The sequence below is a fragment of the Lolium rigidum genome, chromosome 1 (genome assembly GCF_022539505.1).
Source record: "Lolium rigidum isolate FL_2022 chromosome 1, APGP_CSIRO_Lrig_0.1, whole genome shotgun sequence".
Taxonomy (NCBI): Eukaryota; Viridiplantae; Streptophyta; class Magnoliopsida; order Poales; family Poaceae; genus Lolium; species Lolium rigidum.
Window position 1 is genome coordinate 212,233,478 of NC_061508.1, and position 21,834 is coordinate 212,255,311.

Consider the following 21,834-nt stretch of genomic DNA (forward strand, 5'->3'; position numbering starts at 1 on the left):
AGCAAGGTTATTTGAAACAAACACAAGGATGAACGGTGCAGCAAAACTCACATAAAAGACATATTGTAAACATTATAAGACTCTACACCGTCTTCCTTGTTGTTCAAAACTCAATACTAGATATTATCTAGACTTTAGAGAAACCAAATATGCAAACCAAATTAGCAAGCTCTAAGTGTTTCTTCATTAATGGGTGCAAAGTATATGATGCAAGAGCTTAAACATGAGCACAAAAATTGCCAAGTATCAAATTATTCAAGACATTTTAGAATTACTGCATGTAGCATTTTCCAATTCCAACCATATAACAATTTAACGAAGAAGAAACTTCGCCATGAATACTATGAGTAAAGCCTAAGGACATACTTGTCCATATGCAACAACGGAGCGTGTCTCTCTCCCATACAGTGAATGCTAGGATCCATTTTATTCAAACAAAAACAAAAACAAAAACAAACCGACGCTCCAAGCAAAGCACATAAGATGTGACGGAATAAAAATATAGTTTCGGGGGAGAAACACGATAATGTTGTCGATGAAGAAGGGGATGCCTTGGGCATCCCCAAGCTTAGACAGCTTGAGTCTTCTTAGAATATGCAGGGGTGAACCACGGGGCATCCCCAAGCTTAGAGCTTTCACTCTCCTTGATCATATTGCATCATACTCCTCTCTTGATCCTTGAAAACTTCCTCCACACCAAACTCGAAACAACTCATTAGAGGGTTAGTGGACAATAAAAATTAACATGTTCAGAGGTGACACAATCATTCTTAACACTTCGGACATTGCATAAAGCTATTGGACATTAATGGATCAAAGAAATTCATCCAACATAGCAAAAGAGGCAATGCGAAATAAAAGGCGAGAATCTGTCAAAACAGATCGGTCCAGTAAAGATGGATTTTATTGAGGCACCAGACTTGCTCAAATGAAAATGCCCAAATTGAATGAAAGTTGCGTACATATCTGAGGATCACTCACGTAAATTGGTTAATTTTCTGAGTTACCTACAGAGAATTAGACCCAGATTCGTGACAGCAAAGAAATCTATTTCTGCGCAGTAATCCAAATCTAGTATTCACTTTACTATCAAAGACTTTACTTGGCACAACAAAACACAAAACTAAGATAAGGAGAGGTTGCTACAGTAGTAAACAACTTCCAAGACTCAAATATAAAACAAAAATACTGTAGTAAAAACATGGGTTGTCTCCCATAAGCGCTTTTCTTTAACGCCTTTCGGCTAGGCGCAGAAAGTGTAAATCAAGTAACATCAAGAGACGAAGCATCAACATCATAATTTGTTCTAATAATAGAATCATAAGGTAACTTCATTCTCTTTCTAGGGAAGTGTTCCATACCTTTCTTGAGAGGAAATTGATATTTAATATTACCTTCCTTCATATCAATAGTAGCACCAACGGTTCGAAGAAAAGGTCTTCCCAATATAATGGGGCAAGATGCATTGCATTCAATATCCAAGACAACAAAATCAACGGGGACAAGGTTATTGTTAACCATAATATGAATATTATCAACTCTCCCCAAAGGTTTCTTTTTAGCATTATCAGCGAGATTAACATCCAAATAACAATTTTCCAATGGTGGCAAGTCAAGCATATCATAGACTTTCTTAGGCATAACAGAAATACTTGCACCAAGATCACATAAAGCATTACAATCAAAATCATTGACCCTCATTTTAATGATGGGCTCCCAACCATCTTCTAGCTTTCTAGGAATAGAAGTTTCAAGTTTTAGTTTCTCTTCTCTAGCTTTTATGAGAGCATTTGTAATATGTTTTGTGAAAGCCAAGTTTACAGCGCTAGCATTGGGACTCTTAGCAAGTTTTTGTAAGAACTTAATAACTTCAGAGATGTGGCAATCATCAAAATCTAAATCATTACGAGCTACAGCAATGGGATCGTCATCCCCAAGGTTGGAAAAAATTTCAGCAGTTTTATCACAGGCAGTTTCAGCAGTTTTAGCAGTTTCAGGTAATTTTGCGCGCTTTGCGCTAGGAGCAGAAACATTGCCAACACCAATTATTTTACCATTAATAGTAGGAGGTGCAGCAATATGTGGATCATTAGCATTGCTAGTGGTGGTAATAGTCCAAACTTTAGCTACATTTTTCTCTTTAGCTAGTTTTTCATTTTCTTCTCTATCCCACCTAGCACGCAATTCAACCATTAATCTTATATTCTCATTAATTCTAACTTGGATGGAATTTGCTGTAGTAACAATTTTATTTTCAATATCCCTATTAGGCATAACTTTCGATTTCAAAAGATCAACATCAGAGGCAAGACTATCAACCTTAGAAGCGAGAATATCAATTTTATTGAGCTTTTCCTCAACAGATCTGTTAAAGGCAGTTTGTGTACTAATAAATTCTTTAAGCATAGCTTCAAGTCCAGGGGCTATGTTCCTATTATTATTGTAAGAATTCCCATAAGAATTAGCATAACCGTTACCATTATTATAAGGATATGGCCTATAGTTATTACTAGAATTGTTCCGATAAGCATTGTTGTTGAAATTATTATTTTTAATGAAGTTTACATCAACATGTTCTTCTTGGGCAACCAATGAAGCTAACGGAACATTATTAGGATCAACATTAGTCCTACCATTCACAATCATAGACATAATAACATCAATCTTATCATTCAAGGAAGAGGATTCTTCAACAGAATTTACCTTCTTACCTTGTGGAGCTCTTTCCGTGTGCCATTCAGAGTAATTAATCATCATATCATCAAGAAGCTTTGTAGCCGCCCCCAAGGTGATGGACATAAAGGTACCTCCAGCAGCTGAATCCAATAAATTCCGCGAAGAAAAATTTAGTCCTGCATAGAAGGTTTGGATGATCATCCAAGTAGTCGATCCATGGGTTGGGCAATTTTTAACCAAAGATTTCATTCTTTCCCAAGCTTGAGCAACATGTTCATTATCCAATTGTTTAAAATTCATTATTCTACTTCTCAAAGATATAATTTTAGCAGGGGGATAATATCTACCAATAAAAGCATCCTTGCATTTAGTCCAGGAATCAATACTATTCTTAGGCAGAGATAGCAACCAATCTTTAGCTCTTCCTCTTAATGAGAAAGGAAACAATTTCAATTTAATAATATCACCATCTACATCCTTATACTTTTGCATTTCACATAGTTCAACAAAATTATTAAGATGGGCAGCGAGCATCATCATCGGAACTAACACCGGAAAATTGCTCTCGCATAACAAGATTCGAGTAAAGCGAGGTTTAATTTCAAAGAATTCTGCTGTAGTAGCAGGTGGAGCAATAGGTGTGCATAGGAAATCATTATTATTTGTGGTTGTGAAGTCACACAACTTAGTATTTTCAGGGGTGGCCATTTTAGCAGTAGTAAATAAAGCAAACTAGATAAAATAAATGCAAGTAACTAATTTTTTTGTGTTTTTGATATAGCAAACAAGATAGTAAATAAAGTAAAGCTAGCAACTAATTTTTTTGTGTTTTGATATAATGCAGCAAACAAAGTAGTAAATAAAATAAAGCAAGACAAAAACAAAGTAAAGAGATTGGATTGTGGAGACTCCCCTTGCAGCGTGTCTTGATCTCCCGGCAACGGCGTCGGAAAAGAGCTTGATGGCGTGTAACTCACACGTTCGTTGGGAACCCCAAGAGGAAGGTATGATGCGCACAGCGGCAAGTTTTCCCTCCAGAAAGAAACCAAGGTTTATCGAACCAGGAGGAGCCAAGAAGAACGTTGAAGGTTGATGGCGGCGGGATGTAGTGCGGCGCAACACCAGAGATTCCGGCGCCAACGTGGAACCTGCACAACACAACCAAAGTACTTTGCCCTAACGAAACAGGTGAGGTTGTCAATCTCACCGGCTTGCTGTAACAAAGGATTAACCGTATTGTGTGGAAGATGATTGTTTGCGAGAAAACAGCAAAGAACAAGTATTGCGAGCAGATTTGTATTTCGAGTATAAAAGAATGGACCGGGGTCCACAGTTCACTAGAGGTGTATCTCCCATAAGATAAAAGCATGTTGGGTGAACAAATTACAGTCGGGCAATTGACAAATAGAGAGGGCATAACAATGCACATACATGTCATGATAAATATAGTGAGATTTAATTGGGCATTACGACAAAGTACATAGACCGCTATCCGAGCATGCATCTATGCCTAAAAAGTCCACCTTCAGAGTTATCATCCGAACCCCTTCCGGTATTAAGTTGCAAAACAACGGACAATTGCATTAAGTATGGTGCGTAATGTAATCAATAACTACATCCTTAGACATAGCATCAATGTTTTATCCCTAGTGGCAACGAGTACATCCATAACCTTAGAGGTTTCGTCACTCCTCCGGATTCACGGAGACATGAACCCACTATCGAGCATAAATACTCCCTCTTGGAGTTAAGAGCGAAAACTTGGCCGAGCCTCTACTAATAACGGAGAGCATGCAAGATCTTAAACAACACATAGGTAATAACTTGATAATTAACATAGCATAGTATTCTCTATCCATCGGATCCCGACAAACACAACATATAGTATTACAGATAGATGATCTTGATCATGTTAGGCAGCTCACAAGATCCAACAATGAAGCACAATGAGGAGAAGACACCCATCTAGCTACTGCTATGGACCCATAGTCCAGGGGTGAAATACTCACTCATCACTCCGGAGGCGACCATGGCGGTGAAGAGTCCTCCGGGAGATGAATCCCCTCTCCGGCAGGGTGCCGGAGGAGATCTCCGAGAATCCCCCGAGATGGGATTGGCGGCGGCGGCGTCTTAGTAAGGTTTTCCGTATCGTGGCTCTCGGTGCCGGGGGTTTCGCGACGGAGGCTTTAAGTAGGCGGAAGGAGCAACGCGGGGGCCACACGAGGGCCCCACACGCCAGGCTGGCGCGGCCAAGACTAGGCCGCGCCGCCCTAGTGTGGCGGCGCCTCGTGGCCCCACTTCGACTCTCCTTCGGTCTTCTGGAAGCTTCGTGGCAAAATAGGACCCTGGGCGTTGATTTCGTCCAATTCCAAGAATATTTCGTTACTAGGATTTCTGAAACCAAAAACAGCTGAAAACAAGCAATGGCTCTTCGGCATCTTGTTAATAGGTTAGTTCCAGAAAATGCACGAATATGACATAAAGTATGCATAAAACATGTAGATATCATCAATAATGTGGCATGGAACATAAGAAATTATCGATACGTCGGAGACGTATCACTAGTTGGTATTCTCTCCCCCATGTACTTCAATACAATGATCTCATGAGCTGCCTTACATGATTGAGATTCATCTGATGTAATCGGTGTTGTGTTTGTCGGGATCCGATGGATTGTTACGTTATGATTGTCTATCTACAAAGTTTATGAAGTTATTGTTGCTGCAATCTTGTTGTGTTTAATGCTTGTCACTAGGGCCCGAGTGGCATGATCTTAGATTTCAGCTCTATACTTATTGCTTAGATTGTATCTACAAGTTGTATGCACATGTCTATGTCCGGAACCAAAGGCCCCAAAGTGACAGAATTGGGACAAGCTGGAGGGAAAGGCTTAGATATGAGGATCACATGTTTTCACGGAGTGTTAATGCTTTGCTCCGGTGCTCTATTAAAAGGAGTGCCTTAATTTCCAATAGATTCCCTAGAGGCCCGGCTGCCACCGGCTGGTAGGACAAAAGATGTTGTGCAAGTTTCTCATTGCGAGCACGTACGACTATAATTGGAAAACATGCCTACATGATTAATGATCTTGATATTCTGTCTTAATGCTATTTCAATCCTATCAATTGCCCGATCGTAATTTGTTCACCCAACACTTGTTATTGGAGAGTTGCCACTAGTGTAGACAGCTGGGAACCCCGGTGCATCTTTCATCATCATATACTCGTTCTACATGTCATTGGAAGTAGTATCAACTATCTTCCGGTGCCATTGCTCTCGTGTTACTATTACTGTCTTGTTGTGTTACCGTTACTACTGCTCTCATATCACTGCTACTTTCACATCACCCCTGTTACTAGTGCTTTTCCAGGTGCAGCTGAATTGACGACTCAGTTGTTAAGGCTTATAAGTATTCTTTACCTTCCCTTGTGTCGAATCAATAAATTTGGGTTTTACTACCCGCGAAGACTGCTGCGATCCCCTATACTTGTGGGTTATCAATCCTCTGCCGGGGCTTCGACTTCCTTCTTCTCGGCCTTGATCCTCTGCGGCGCGGCCTCTTCCTCTTCTCCGCCTCAGCGTCAACCATGTCCTGGAGGGACGCGATGATCAGCAAATGCTCCCGCAGGTCGTCGTCGAAGGCTTGCTCGTCCTCCAGCAGCAGGGCAAGCATCTCATCGTCGCTGTCCATGGCTAAAGCAAAATCAATGGTTAAAATTGCGCCGAGGCAGACGACGCAACAAATAGAACAAACAGCGGCCAATCGCCCCTACCTGGCAAGTCGTCGAGCACCTTCTGTGCGCGGAGATGGGGCGGATTTGACGGCGCATTCTGGGACGTGCTGGCGAAGCGGCGGCGGCACGACCGGCGGGAGCCCCAGCCGCGACAACGGTGCCGACTCTCAGCAGAGATCAGATGCCCAAACGGCCGGGAAATCCAGCGGCGGCGGTGGGGTGGGAGGCACGGGAAGGAAGGAGCGACGAGAAAAGAGGCGCGAACCAACGGTTTATGCATATAGTCGCCGACATGTGGGAGCCCGCCTCGCTTTTCGGTGTGTCCGGCGTCGGCGGAGTGTCCCCTGTGGGACGGGGACGGGCTCGGGGCGCCGGACACCTTATCGGGCCGCGCCGGACAAAAAGGGCTTTGGGGGACGCGTCTGGAACGGTTTTTTGGTCCGGCGCGCCCCAAATCCCTTTGGGGGACGCTTTGGTGGACGCGGCTAGAGATGCTCTAAAGGGAGGCCTTTAATCTCCACCCTTTAGTCCCGGTTGCACAACCGGGACTAAAGCCCATTATGAATAGGGACTAAAGGGCCTTTTTCTACTAGTGCCTCCGTAGCCCGGAGGCCATAGAAGCAAGGCAGATCAGCAGCAGCGCCGACGGGAGGCGAAGATATCTAATCGTATCCTTAGAGCATCCCCACTCGTCTCTCCGACGAGGCCCCCGAGCGCCATTTTTCCCATCCGGACAGCGAAATTCGGCCCAGTCGCGCCCCCGATTCCTCGTTTTCCCCCGGATTTGGGTCTTCATCCATCCGGCGAGCCCACGCCATCCCCGGTCCCTCGAGGCGCGCTCGGGGACTCCGGACGAAGCGAAAGCGCGCGAAACGCCGAGAATTCTCTCCCGCACTTTCGCTTCGGCTTCGCCGCAGAGGTGGACCCGACCGGTCAGCAGCACACGCATCGTCTTCCGCGCGCAGTAAAGGCTGCCGCCGGTCAGCTCGCCGTGGACGCGTAGCATCCACGCGGCATTTAATCGCCGAGTCCAGCCCCGCCTACATAAATCCCCGCTCGCCGCGACGGGTAGCACCGACGAAACCCCAGCCAGAGACGAACCCTATCCGCCGCTGTTCCCTCGCCGAGATCCATGGCGTTGAACGATCAGGATGGCACGGCCAACAACGGCTTTCCCCGCCGGTCGCTCCACGCGTGGGAGGGACACCTCCTCCACCAGGCAGGGTACACCTACCCGCCGGACACGAGGGCTCCCGGCGGCGGGTGGCGGCTAAGTGCGGGCGGCGTGCCAATCCCGCCGCCGCCCCAGGGACATGCTCTCGACATCGCCATCGAGGAGGTCCGAATGACCTTGTCCGACCAGGAACGCGCCGAGCCACGCTACCACCCCGACAACTACACGGCGTGGAACTCGTACTTCCTGCGGCGGTGGGAGCAGGAGCTCGCCTCCTACGACGGCCCGCCGCCTCCGCCTCCGCCTCCGCGCAACAACACCGCCGGACGCAAGCGTTGGTGGAGCGTGCCGGGCCGCACGCTCGACGCCGTCATCGAGCACATCTAGGGCGGCAACGCGCCCGTTCTGACGATGTCGCCGCCGTCGAGGGCATCGGCCAGCCGCCGCCGGGGCAGCTGGCATCCACGGCGCATGGCTGCCAGCTCCTCGTCGTCCGGATCGGCGTCGAGGTCGACGCCGATCTCCAGGTCAACGCCAACCTTGGCGCCGGTGAAACGGGAGCCTCTTTCCCCGTCGCGCAACCATGATCGCAGTGGCGGCGGGATCGTCATCCGCGAGTCATCGACGCCACGCGGCCACCTCTGCCTGGTTCGCCCCAAGCGCGAACCAGGCACCTCCGACGAGCGGAAGCGCAAGCCGGTGAAGGTGGAGGAGGTCCACGACGCCGAGGAAGCCGCAATCCTCGAGGCCGTCATGGCGAGGTCCCTCCGGGATCTCGTCCCCGCCGACAACGCCATGCCCCTCGACCAGGCCTGCGCCTGGTCGAGGGAGCAGTGGGAGAAGGAGGAGGCGGAGCGACAGGCTTGGCTCCTCGAGCAGGCCGCTCGCTACCGCCGGCCTGCGACTCCTCCATCTGGTGTCCCCATCCCCGTCATCGACCAAGAGGAGTCCGACGACGAGTGGTACAAGCCCTCGCCGTCCCCGCCGCGCAACAGTGGCCGGTGGGGAGACCCCGGCCAGGGCACCAGCAGCCAGGCGGAGGCGGCGCCGCCGCGTTTCGACGACGACGGCTCCGACGATGATGGCGGCGACTGATACGTCTCAAACATATCTATAATTTCTTATGTTCCATGCTACTTTTATGATGATACTCACATGTTTTATACACATTATTTGTCATTATTATGCGTTTTCCGGAACTAACCTATTGACGAGATGCCGAAGTGCCGTTCCTCGTTTTCTCGCTGTTTTTGGTTTCAGAAACCCTAGTAAGGAAATATTCTCGGAATTGGACGAAATCAACGCCCAGCATCTTATAATTCCACGAAGCTTCCAGAACACCCGAGAGGGACCAGAGGAGAGCCACAGGCCCACCACACATAGTGGCGGCGCGGCCCAAGGGAGGGGCGCGCCCCCCTATTGTGTGGCGGCTCCGTAGCCCCTCCGACTCCGCCTCTTCGCCTATAAGAAGCCCCCTGACCTAAATCTTCGACACGGAAAAGCCACGGTACGAGAAACCTTCCAGAGCCGCCGCCATCGCGAAGCCAAGATCTGGGGGACAGGAGTCTCTGTTCCGGCACGCCGCCGGGACGGGGAAGTGCCCCCGGAAGGCATCTCCATCGACACCACCGCCATCTCCATCGACGCTGCTGTCTCCCATGAGGAGGGAGTAGTTCTCCATCGAGGCTAAGGGTTGTACCGGTAGCTATGTGGTTCATCGCTCTCTCCTATGTACCTCAATACAATGATCTCATGAGCTGCCTTACATGATTGAGATTCATATGATGAGCTTTGTATCACTATTAATCTATGTGCTACTCTAGTGATGTTATTAAAGTACTCTATTCCTCCTCCATGATGTAATGGTGACAGTGTGTGCATCATGTAGTACTTGGCGTAGTTTATGATTGTAATCTCTTGTAGATTATGGAGTTAACTATTACTATGATAGCATTGATGTGATCTATTCCCCCTTTCATAGCTTGATGGTGACAGTGTGCATGCTATGTTAGTACTCGGTATAATTGTGTTGGTCTATCATGCACTCTAAGGTTATTTAAATATGAACATCGAATGTTGTGGAGCTTGTTAACTCCGGCATTGAGGTGCTCTTGTAGCCCTACACAATTAATGGTGTTTGTCATCCAACAAGAGAGTGTAGAGTGGTTTTATTATGTGATCAATGTTGAGAGTGTCCATTAGTGAAAGTATGATCCCTAGGCCTTGTTTTCAAATACTGCAATCATCGCTTATTTACTGTTTTACTGCATCTTTACTTCCTGCAATATTACTACCATCAAGCGCACGCCCGGCAAGCTATTTTCCGGTGCCGTTACTACTGCTCATATTCATTCATACCACTTGTATTTCACTATCTCTTCGCCGAACTAGTGCACCTATACATCCGACAAGTGTATTGGGTGTGTTGGGGACACAAGAGACTTCTTGTATCGTGATTGCGGGGTTGCTTGAGAGGGATATCTTTGACCTCTTCCTCCCTGAGTTCGATAAACCTTGGGTGATCCACTTAAGGGAAAACTTGCTGCTGTTCTACAAACCTCTGCTCTTGGAGGCCCAACACTGTCTACAGGAAAAGGAGTGTGCGTAGACATCAGCGACGGCGACAAGGACTACACGATGTTCTACCGCCATTTCGGCATGTAGAGCGCCGTGTTTTAATATTTAAAGTTGTATTCCCCTGACCGAATTCGAAATATATTCGAATCCAGCCTCTATGTATGAACTTCGCCCTCTATATAGTAAATATCATTAAATTTAGTCTAAATTCAATCGTTTTTAACCGTATTTCATCAAGTTTTTGTTTTTTTTCAAAATTAGATCGCCATCTTCGCTTGAGGTCGCGGCTGGGAAACTGGCCCTCCTCACGCCATTTTTGCGTCCAATCCGGACGAAATTTACCCCGAATTTTGGGCGTGGAGAGGCCAAACGAGTGGGGATGCTCTTAGCGTTTCTTAGGGAAACCGCTTTTGATCAATTAGCTAGTGTCCTTGACTCCCTGTTTGTCCGAAATGGGATGCGTGATCTCATGCACGATGACAGGAAATGCACAACAGGACACCCGCCGCCTCGGTTGCTGGGATCGTCCTCTAATGTGACACTACCCTGCGGTGCACGTATGTACAGCACCTGCTAGTTCTGAACTAGTACTCCTACATGTGATGGACCGAAATACAGTATAGCTAATAACCATTCGTGCCCGTGCGCATATAGCCAAGTCATGCTTGAAGAAATAGACTAGACCGGTCTGTTGTCTGGGGCCCTGCCGCCGGGAGAGCTGCTTTGTCTTTTTTTGCGAATAAAATCTAATCATCATGAGAAACATCGAACAATATAAAGTACCTGAACAAAAAAAAATTATGCTCCCTCCGGTTCATATTAATTGACTCTAATATGGATGTATCTAGACATATTTTAGTTCTAGATACATCCATATTAAAGTCAATTAGTAACAAAATTTTTAAGATGCTAATCATCTTCAACCACTAGACCGTGACGATGGCACGCTGCCACTGCCGCTCCTCCATGAGTCGGCCTAGCGTTGTTGGTTGCGGACGGAAGTCACCGAACGGGTCAAAAAGAACACATTCATCCCAGAGACGAAGATGGTGGAATAATCACTGATGAAGCTCCACGATGATCCCCTTGCTAGAAATTTTCGAGAACCACACCACTCCCACAAGCTTCTCGACGTCGTCGGCGAGATGGAGCTAAAATCGAAAAGACTTCATTAAAAAAGACGTCACTACATCCGCATGTGCGCCGCCTTGCCAAATTAAAACTCTAAAACCAGGCGAATGAAGCCCTCCCGCTGACGGGGCCTAGATCCACACCCCGCCTCCATAGCCCGGCCGGAGGTCACACAAGCAAGGCAGATCAGCGGCAGCGCCAACTGGAGGCGAAGAAATCTAATCGTCTCTTGAGCGTTTCTTAGGGCAACCGGTTTTGATCAATTAGCTAGTGTCCTTGACTCCCTGTTTGTCCGAAATCGGATGCGCGATCTCATGCACGATGACAGGAAATTCACAACAGGACACCCGCCGCCTCGGATGCTGGGATCGTCCTCTAATGTGACACTACCCTGCGGTGTACGTATGTACAGCACGTGCTAGGACTGAACTAGTACTCCTACAGTACATGTGATGGACCGAAATACAGTATAGCTAATAACCATTCGTGCCCGTGCACATATAGCCAAGTCATGCTTGAGCAAATAGACTAGACTAGTCGGTTGCCCGGGGCCCTGCCGCCAGGAGAGCTGCTTGTCACGGAGCTACAAACGGGACGGCGGCGCGCGCGCGCACGGGACAAACATAAAGCTCCTAGCTGTGTGGCATCGATCGATCCAAAATGCTGCGGCTGTGCGCGCGTGGGCCGGCCGGGAGCCACGTGATGCACGATCCACGCTGAGCTTCCGGCCGGAGAGGTCGATCGCTTCGTGCATTTGTGTGGCATCGCCGGCCGGTGAGAAGGGGCATGCAGCCGCATGGTCGTCTTCTTGTCACGGAGCTGCAGATCGTGCCGGTCGAGCGATGTAGAGACGCGACGGCGACGCACGAACCACACAGAGCCCGCGCCCGCCCGGCCGAGCTTCATTTTCAGCTATGTATTTATGCGATCGAGGCTGTGAACGACGACGAGCTCACAGCTGCGTGGCCGGCAGCGATCCATCCGTCCGTTCAAAACTTCAAATGGAACCTGCCAGTGTGGCGTGACACGCACTGGTCCACGAGCCACGTGATGCACGACGATCGGATCCTGTGGCAACGCTCAGCTCTCGGAGACGGAGACGGAGACGGAGATGTTGGTTTCCACGATTTGTGTGGCTTTGCCGGCAGGCCCTGTGTCGATCGACCGGTGATGCTTTCTTGATGGGTGCTGGAGATGTTGCTGGTGGTGGTGGCCATATGTGGACGCCATGGACACGGACGCGCGGACTGTGCCAAACCAACACACGGGCGTGGCGTGCTTTTGGCCGTGTTGCATCCACTTCGACAGACGGTCAGTCTTTGTCAATACTGTCGCACGCATGTTAGCCCCGGTCTTGCTCCAAAAGGAAACACCGATGAATATAAAATACTAGTCGTTATTAACGGCAACGATAATAAGAACTCAAACGCATGCACCACACAAGTACAGAAAAGAGGTATATATATTTTTAGGGCAACATATCCTGTGCATCTAGTGCCTTGGTGTATCTGTGCATCCGCTCGTTGTCGGCCCTTTGATTGAAATCACACGCACCACATCAGAACTGTGACAAATTTACATTTAGACGCCCGCCTCAACAGTCAACACCCAAAGTCAAAAAATCTTGCGAGGCCCCCCGTGCTACCGTTCCTACTGATGGAACAGATTGATTCCATGCCCATGACCAGATCGCTAATTCAGGACGACGCAGGCTCACTGATCGACGATCAAATCGCATAAACGTGGCGGCTGGTGGCCACCTACACAACATGGCGTGTATCAGAGGCGGCGGCGCCGGAAAACCGTAGACAACATAACCGGATCGGGCGGCAGCGACGCCGGAAAACCATAGACAGCATAACGGCAGCGGCCGACGGCGACACCGGAAAATCGTAGACAGCATAACGGCAGCGGCCGACGGTGCCGCCGTGAAACCGTATAACACATAACGGCAGCGGCCGGCGGGAATCGGCAACCACGACGACCACACGACGCACGCATCACCGGTGTCGAACAAACATGGCTCCTGAAGGGCCCGTAACATGCATGAAACCTCACGTTTTATGTACAACTGATCAAAACTATAGTAATTAAGTGTGCATACGATCCAATCTTTTGGCATGTCGCCGGGGGTTTCTTGCCGGCAACCACCGGGACGTGCGTTGTGTGGCAACCGCCGGCCGCCACAGGTCAGGCCAAGTTCTTCTTTTCCTCGAGCGATCTATTCTATGCAACGCCAGGAGGGGGTTATCGAAAGATTTTTTTGGCTTAAGTTTCCAGGCGGGCCTCTCATTGTAAATTAGTTATGGTTGTGACACGGTGCATGCGATTTTCATCTAAGGGTTCAGGACGGACGGATACATGGATACACAAAAACATCGGATGCATAAGATATGTTGCCTATTTTTAGTACCACAACTTGTACTGGATGTGCAGTTTAGTACCACAACTTGTAAAACGAGCATCCAAAGTACCACAACTTGCACCGAGCGAGCAAATAGGTCCATGACCAATCGGAAACGGCCATGTGGCATTGCGATTTTTGCAAAAAAAAGCACCTTCTATATTTTTCTCTCGCAAATGTGGCCTTGTTGCTTTTTTACATGCGAGTCCCATGTGTCACATCATAGAAAAAAATTGAAAATAAAGTAGGGCTCGCTGAGATTCGAACTTGCGTGAATACCTGTCGGGCGTAACTGTATTATACAATTACTGGACGGCGCGAGCATCTCCATAAGGCTTAAATACATGTATAGAGGATATTCACATCGTTCCAACTTCTAACAAACTAAGCTAGTATATCTTCTCTAAGCACATTAATAGCAATAATATGAGCTAGGTACACTACGTGATAGGATGTTATCGTTGTAAAGACTTGTTGAATGTATATTTGTTGCATTAGCTGATAGTACGGAGCGTGGTGGCATCGTAGGTGACCCACATGATGGTGTCGACGGTTGCCGTAATGAGTCAATAGAGAATCATTGCTCATCATCGTGTACCTCTTTCTTCGTTAAAGACGTTATTAATTTAACATCGGGCCTTTGGCCTTTTATCTAAAATAAGTATACGTAGCTCACGTTATTGCTATTCATGTGCTTGAAGAAGATATCCTAGCTTAGTTTGTTAGAAGTTGGAACCATGTGAATATCCTCTAAACATGTATTTAAGCATAGTTGGAGATGCCCGTGTTCGTCCAGTAATCATAGTTTAATATAATAAAGTCCGACAACAATTAAGGAAAGAGTTGGCTGGCTTAGTGGCAACCTTGATTTTGAGGTGGCTCCGGGTAGCGGGTTCGAATCCCAGCAAGTGCCTATTTTTCTCAAATTTTTCTATGTTCTAACAGGTGGGACCGGCATGTAAAAAAGCAACAAGGTCACATTTGCGAGAGAAAAATATAAAGGGTGATTTTTTGCAAAAATCACAATGCCACATGGCTTCTCCTGATTGGTCGTGGACTTATTTGCTCGCTCGGTGCAAGTTGTGGTACTCCCGATGCTCGTTTTGCAAGTTGTGGTACTAAACTGCACATTCAGTACAAGTTGTGGTACCAAAAGTGTATATAACTCTACAGAAAATGATGCTAACGATATTGGTGGTCTGCTAAATTAACCCACTCCTTTATAAAAGGTTGGTGACAAAAGGGTGCACAACTACGTCAAACGTGGCACTAGTGAGTTGGCCAATTTATGCACGCCACTAATAATACAAGTTACTCGTGGCATGCTCGCTGAAGCCCATGCCGTCAGTATGCCTCTTGCAACTTAAGGGCGCACCACGGCCCACGTACCCCAACCGTCCACGGTCCACACCCGCACGCTCGCGTCACCGCCACTCCGTTGATAATGTGTATCAGTTGAGAACGCGGCAGACACCATCGATAACTAGTACCAATGGCCCCATATCATCGATGTGCTGCCCCACACAACTAACGTTTATTTTGGCGCATCGGTGATAAACTTTTCTGTACTAGTGACCCCTAGACAACAAGAATCTCTACTATTAAGAATAAACTGGTGAATGCCTGGTGTCACATTTTCAGGATGGACAATAATACCCTCACGTCTTTAAATGCCACCGCCCTTAAAAATCTCTCGTCCAGTTAGGCGTAGGTTTTCAAAATTTCAAATGGCACAACAAACACCTACTATTTCTCAACTAACACGTCTTTATCCTACCAAGATGATTTATCTCAACGCAATCTTGAAAAAAAAACCTGCGCGCCCTACCTTATCTGACGCGTAGCTCTCTTGTGTGGAAGAAAAATCGGGGGTGGCTGTTGGCTCTTAATTTCTGCGTTAGCACATTCGTGATATAAGGCATTTTAACTGCCTCCGATTTTCTTGCCACGCTCTCCCTTTTCCTAATTCAATCTCAGTTCCTTCTTTCCCGTTCCTTAGACACAACGAAGCACATACCCGCGACCCAGCAGAGGCAGGCAGAGCTACTTAGCGAAAATGGAATCGCGGGTTCGGGATGGCGACCACGCAGTTTGGCAAGGAAGAACCTTTCTGACGGAGCGCAGCGACGGGCAGCCAAATCAGAAGCAGCGGCGGCAGGAAGGACGGGTGGGAACTGCTCTTGTCCACGTCTTGGCTGGGTATCTCATGTAGGCCAAGTTTTCCACTAATGTACATGTGCGCATGTGTTTTGTGGAGCTCGAGCGGGCGACCCAAACAGACGCTAAAGGCACCATTTGTATCTGAGCGGGCCGAAAATGTGTCAGGAACCAGCTCCAGCGGGTGACGCATAGTAATCGGGCTGTCCGCAGCGACGCAAATGCGGCGCATATCTGCGCCTGGGATGCGGCGCAGACGCCCCAAATGACCGCTCACTTTTCCACCGAGCCCGCCTGGCAGCGAGCCATAGGGCTGTATCGAGGGCATCGCTTCCGCGTCTTCGCCGCAGCCTTCGCCATCAATGTCGCGACTGCCTCTTTTGCACACGCACTGGCGGGCGGCGGCTGGGCTTCTGTGTCGCCATCAATGACATCGCGTCCCGCGCGGGCCCGGCCTTAAAAGTCGACGATATCGTCTCTGGCATCGCCCACACCACGGACACCTCCACTCCAACCCCTCACCACTGTGCGCCACCGCATCACCATGGGGAAGAAGAAGAACGACTTCGAGGCGTCCCGTAGCGGCACCAAGAAGGCGGAGCGGACGCACAGGGTACCGCTGTCCGTCAACGTGGCGCGGCTCATGTACAGCAACTGGACGCGGTGCGCGGGTTGGCGGGACGTGCACCTGCCTGGCGGCGGCTGGCGGCTCAGATACCTCCGGGTGCCTGTCCCGCTGGTGCCTCCGCGCGAGCCAGAGAGGAGCGCCGAGATCCGGCACCGGCGGTGGTACTCGCGGTCGGACCTCCACGCCGATCCCGCCTACGCCATCGACTCCAACACCGGCGCACCCGGCGCAAGACCGAGAAGGATCCGAAGAGGATGGCAGGCTTCCTCGGCGACATAGAGTTCCCTTTGACTATCCACCGCCGCCTCTTCGGCGAACACGGGAGCCGCCGGCACCTCCACGAGGACGACGAGGAGGACGACAACTACAACGACGCGCTGACCTACCACAACGAGGAGACCAAAGACGATAGCGATGACTACGTCGCCTGCATTTTGCAGGAATGGCAGTTGGCCATGGCGGAGGGCCGAAAGTTTGAGTACCCGAAGACGATGACGGACGACGAGATCACGAGGCTCGGCGTCCTCGTCTCGGAGGTGGACCGACCGGTGCAGCCGCCGCTGCCCCGGTACGCCACTGACATCATGCCGCCGGGCCTCACGGAGGAAGAGGCCCTACGACGGGCGCTCGAGGACTCGGCCACGCAACCGGTGCAACCGCCGCCTCCACCTTCGCCGTACAACCCGTGGGCGGCTCCACCTCCACCACCGGAGTGGGCTGCTCAACCACCACCACAGACGTGGGCTGCTCCATCTCCACCACCGCCGGCGGCACCGGTGTATGTTCCGCCGCTTGCCAACTGGTCGTGGCCGGTACTGGAGCCCGTCGTGATCGACAGCGACGACGACGACGAGTAGGCGTAGGCGTTCTTAGGCAATGCCTTGCGTCCTTCGCTCTCGATAATTTTGTTTCGGTCACATCGACTTACTATCTCAAAAAATCCCTCCGTGTAAATCGGCTAGAATTAACAAATCTTTACTATGAAGGTGAAACTTGTGAATGTATGGTGTCACATATCTATAAATTACAAACCAAATACCACCCATAACTGATAGTCATTATCCCTCTCGTCCTTCGCTCCCGATACTTTTGCCTCGGTCACATCTACTTACTATCTCAACAAGTTTTCTGTTGATTCATGGTATATGTTCATGCTCTGGTTTTTTATGGAGTTATAGAAAGGTTATGTACCCAATTTAAATACGTTTACAATTTTCTCATTATTAAATAAATCCACGAAACATTTGGGGATCATAAATTATAGACTCCCATTTTTATCTGTTCGAAATGATAAAGATTAAACTGAGCTTATTTTTCGTTATTGTTAGAACATTATGTTGAATCTTGTATTGTTGACACTCATATGTATTAATATCAAACTCCATTATGAAATTGATGCTTTGAAAAATCTAATTAACCGCAAGTTCGTTATGGTTTTTAGGGGAAGCCTGGCACCCATTATACATCGGCATCACCACAAAAAATTTGGAGGGCTTCCAAATTTGAAAAATGAAACACTTTCCACCCTTGATACATCTAAAATATATTAACGGTCGTTTGCTCCGTAGCGAAGCACGGGCATTCTGCTAGTATTGCATAATGACTTCAGGATGTGCATGTTTTTTTCGTAACATAGGCGTGTACACACTAATACATATATCTGCGGATTTACACTAGTTTTATATATACCAGAGTAAACAAAATCAAGGAGAGACTTCCGTAAGTTGCACACCAACCAATATGATGATCAGATGCAAATCAACTGCCGCCAAAAAAAAATATTGGTGGGAGATCCTGTTCTCCGTGTTATGCGAGCGGGATTGCGCCCCTGCAACACTTCTATATGAGCTGCTCCCAATGTGGACCGAATATAGATATCGTTTCTTATTTTTTTTATTTTCCATTGCTTTTTGTTTTCTAGTGTTATGTGAAAGATTTTTCAAAAGATATATATCCTATTTGAACATTTTAACATGAACATCTATGTTTTGCGAACTAACTTTCTAAAAGAAAACTTATCCTATGTGAACTATTTTTTAATGTAATCAGTTATGTTACTTGAACGATTATTTAAAAACAACATTAATTTTATTGAAAAAGAAAAAATAATAACAACATACTAACGATTTTAATATAAATGTTTATGTTATTTGAATGATATTCCAATATAATAATTTATCTCATTTAAAAATTAATACTTTTTTCATGACATAAAAATTTGTTCAATACTCCCTCCGTCAAGAATTAGGTGTCGTAGGGACAGTGTAAAATAGTATTTGCAATGGAACCCTTTGTATTTCGAAAAGATGACGATCAAATCCCCAATCGTATCTCCCAAGTTCGCGTGCGTGGGCTCGCTGTCGTTGGCTCCCGCCGGTGGATCACGCGCCCCTTACGTCGCTGGAGTTACGCGCCCGCGCAGCCTGGTGTCACCGGAGTTCCGCGCTCGATGTCGCAGGATCCCGCCGGCGGATCTCACCCCCTGACGCCGCCAGAGTTCCGCACCCAGCGCAGCCTGGTGTCACCGGAGTTCCGCGCTCGATGTCGCAGGATCCCGCCGGCGGATCTCACCCCCTGACGCCGCCAGAGTTCCGCACCCAGCGCAGCCTAGCGCCACCGGAGTTCCGCGCTACATGTCGCAGGCTCCCACCGGCGGATCGCACCCCTGACGCTGCCGGAGTTTCGCACGCCACACAGCCTGACGCCGTTGGAGTCCCGCGCGCCTCGCAGCCTACGCCGGCGAAGTCCCGCGCTCGTCGCTGCCTGGCACCGGTGGGGCTCCCGGTGGAGCTCACAGGCTCACGCCGGCGGGCGGCCTCCCTCCCTTCGCGCCGGTGACCTCTCGCAGACTGGCGCCGCTGGATCTCGAGGAGTGGTGGAAGACCCCAAAGCTGGTGGAGTGGAGACGGGGCGATCTTGCCGTCGAAGACCAGCACCTTCTCGTGCAGGTACCCCATTCTTGGCATACTTCTGAAGCTGCTGGAGCTGAAGTTGGGGTATCATCGTAGTAGATACCGAGATACTGTAATAATCTGCGGATTGTACATGTATTGAAAAAGATACACATCATATGTTTCAGCAATAATGAACACCATTATCTGAAAGTACTCCTTACTGTATTATCTGGAAGTACTGTACTTTGTCAGCAACAATGAACACCATTATCTGAAAGTGGTAATGCTGCAAACTATATATGTAAGCTCCAGTGCCTCATGGTTCAGAACTTTCCCACCAGATTAACTAACAAGAAAGTTCACTGATGAGTATAAGCTAACAAGAGGAAAAAAGTACCCCTTGGTGCAAAAGGTTTGTGGAGATATAACAAAATGCTCCAACGGGACATCTTCTCCAAACCTTTGATCCAGATGAGACAGAGATTCCCTCGGAGGAGAGCCCATCTCAATTTGAGCCCAACAAAGCAGATGCGAGGATGGTGTCATTGATCTCAATGTGAGACCAACGCAACAGATGCAAGTGCGAGAGAGAGTCAAGGATGGTGTCATTGATTTCAATTTGAGTCTGTCACAACAGATGCAAGTGTGGGAGAGAGAGAGGCTAGGATGGTGTCATTGATCTCAATTTGAGTCTATCGCAGTAGATGCAAGTGCGGGAGAGAGGCAAGGATGATGAGATGATGCTGGTGCAAGAGAGAGGCAAATATGATAAGATGATGTCGGAACAAGAGAGAGTCAAAGATGATGAGATGATTGGAGGTCCGTCGTGCCGCCACCAGCCACCATCCCGGCTTGAGCTCCACCGTGCCACCACCACCTCCACCGCGAGAGATCCGGTGGTAAAATCCCCATTTTTAGCACAGAATCGGTGGGCACAAGAGGACGAGGGCACCGCAACACCAGAGAAGGAGAGATCGCCCGCGCCGCAAAAGACGGAGAGGTCGGCGACGACGCGCGCAAGGAGAGAGCTTGGGGCGGAGGGAAGCGGCCTCGGGAGACGGTCGCCGACGACGAGAGCTAGGAAGAGGAGTCGCGTGGAGACAGCGAGGAAGATAACGCGTGGACCGTATTTTTTTGTCGGGCGATTTTTTCGCGAAATGTTTAGTCCGACACCTAATTAGTGACGGAGGGAGTAGTTATTTAACAAAAAAAATCTAAATCACCCTTGAACATAAATGTATGAACTTTAAAAGGAGCTAATTATTTTTTGATAAAAAATCTTTGAACAAAAATGCATGAACGAAAAATAGCTTTACCAGTTTGTTCAAAACAGGGAGAAGCGTAGAAACACTTGAACCAAAGAAAATTGAATATTTGAAAATAAAACATAAAAAGTTTGGAATTGCAAATTACCGTTGCAATTTTCTAAAGCATTTTAATCAAAAGTCTGATTGTGAACAATTTTTTTTTTTTTGCTTGAACAAATTTGATCGTGAACCAAAACAAATCCTTGCAGCAAATTTTTATTTTGAAACCTGGCCAAAAGCTTGTAGAAACTTCCCACTCGCAAAACTGATAAAATCCGCTTCTCAGAAAGCGCGATGGGTCGGCCCAAAACTAGCTCGTGATTGAGCGATGCGCAAGTTTTTTTTTTTTTTGAGAATTATGAGCGATGCGCAAGTACGCACGCATTGGGCGGCAAATAAAAAGGCCGACTTTCTCTCCCTCTCGGCCGAATTGCAATTTCTGACGAGCTTGGGCCAATTTTGGCTCGGCTGTAATACTTCTGGCCCAATTTCCCCATGCCAAGAGTTTGGCCTCAATCTAACTGGGCTACCAGGCCATGTGCACCATCCAGCCCACCATCGTGCTTTCTGCCCTAAATCTCGCATTGTTTCGTATCGCTTGTTCCCATGCCACTTCGGGAAAACGGCTCCCCTCTCTCCTACGCATCACCTTTTGCATCTGACACCCTCACCTCTATAGTCCCACCACCACCAATGCATCGGCAGGAGCGGCAGCAGCAGAGGGCGCCGCTGCAGCCATAGCCTCCCCTCTCCTCCCCCCTCACGATTTATCTGTCCCCAATTACTTCCTCGTCGGAGATTTATTTTCTTGGGGTTCTTGCGTGTTTTGAAAGGTACGATTCTCGTCCTGGGTTCCCGATCCTCGGGTCCGCCCCTGGTTGGATGGAGTTGTCCAATGCTGGCGGCGCGTGATGTGTGTATCTTGCCCCATGGCCCAAATCTAGGCTGTATGGTGTCCCCATCTAGGATTATTCTAGGCGCCGGGGAGCAATGCCGCTGGTTCCGCCATCTTCTAGGGTTGTTCCGGTTCTTGTGGATGTATCGCTAGGCAATGCTGTTGGATTTACATGCTAGTTTTTTTTTCCTTGTTCTTGTTAGGGCATCTCCAACGTGACGACGCATTTCGGACGCCCAAAAGTGGTCGCAAGCGTT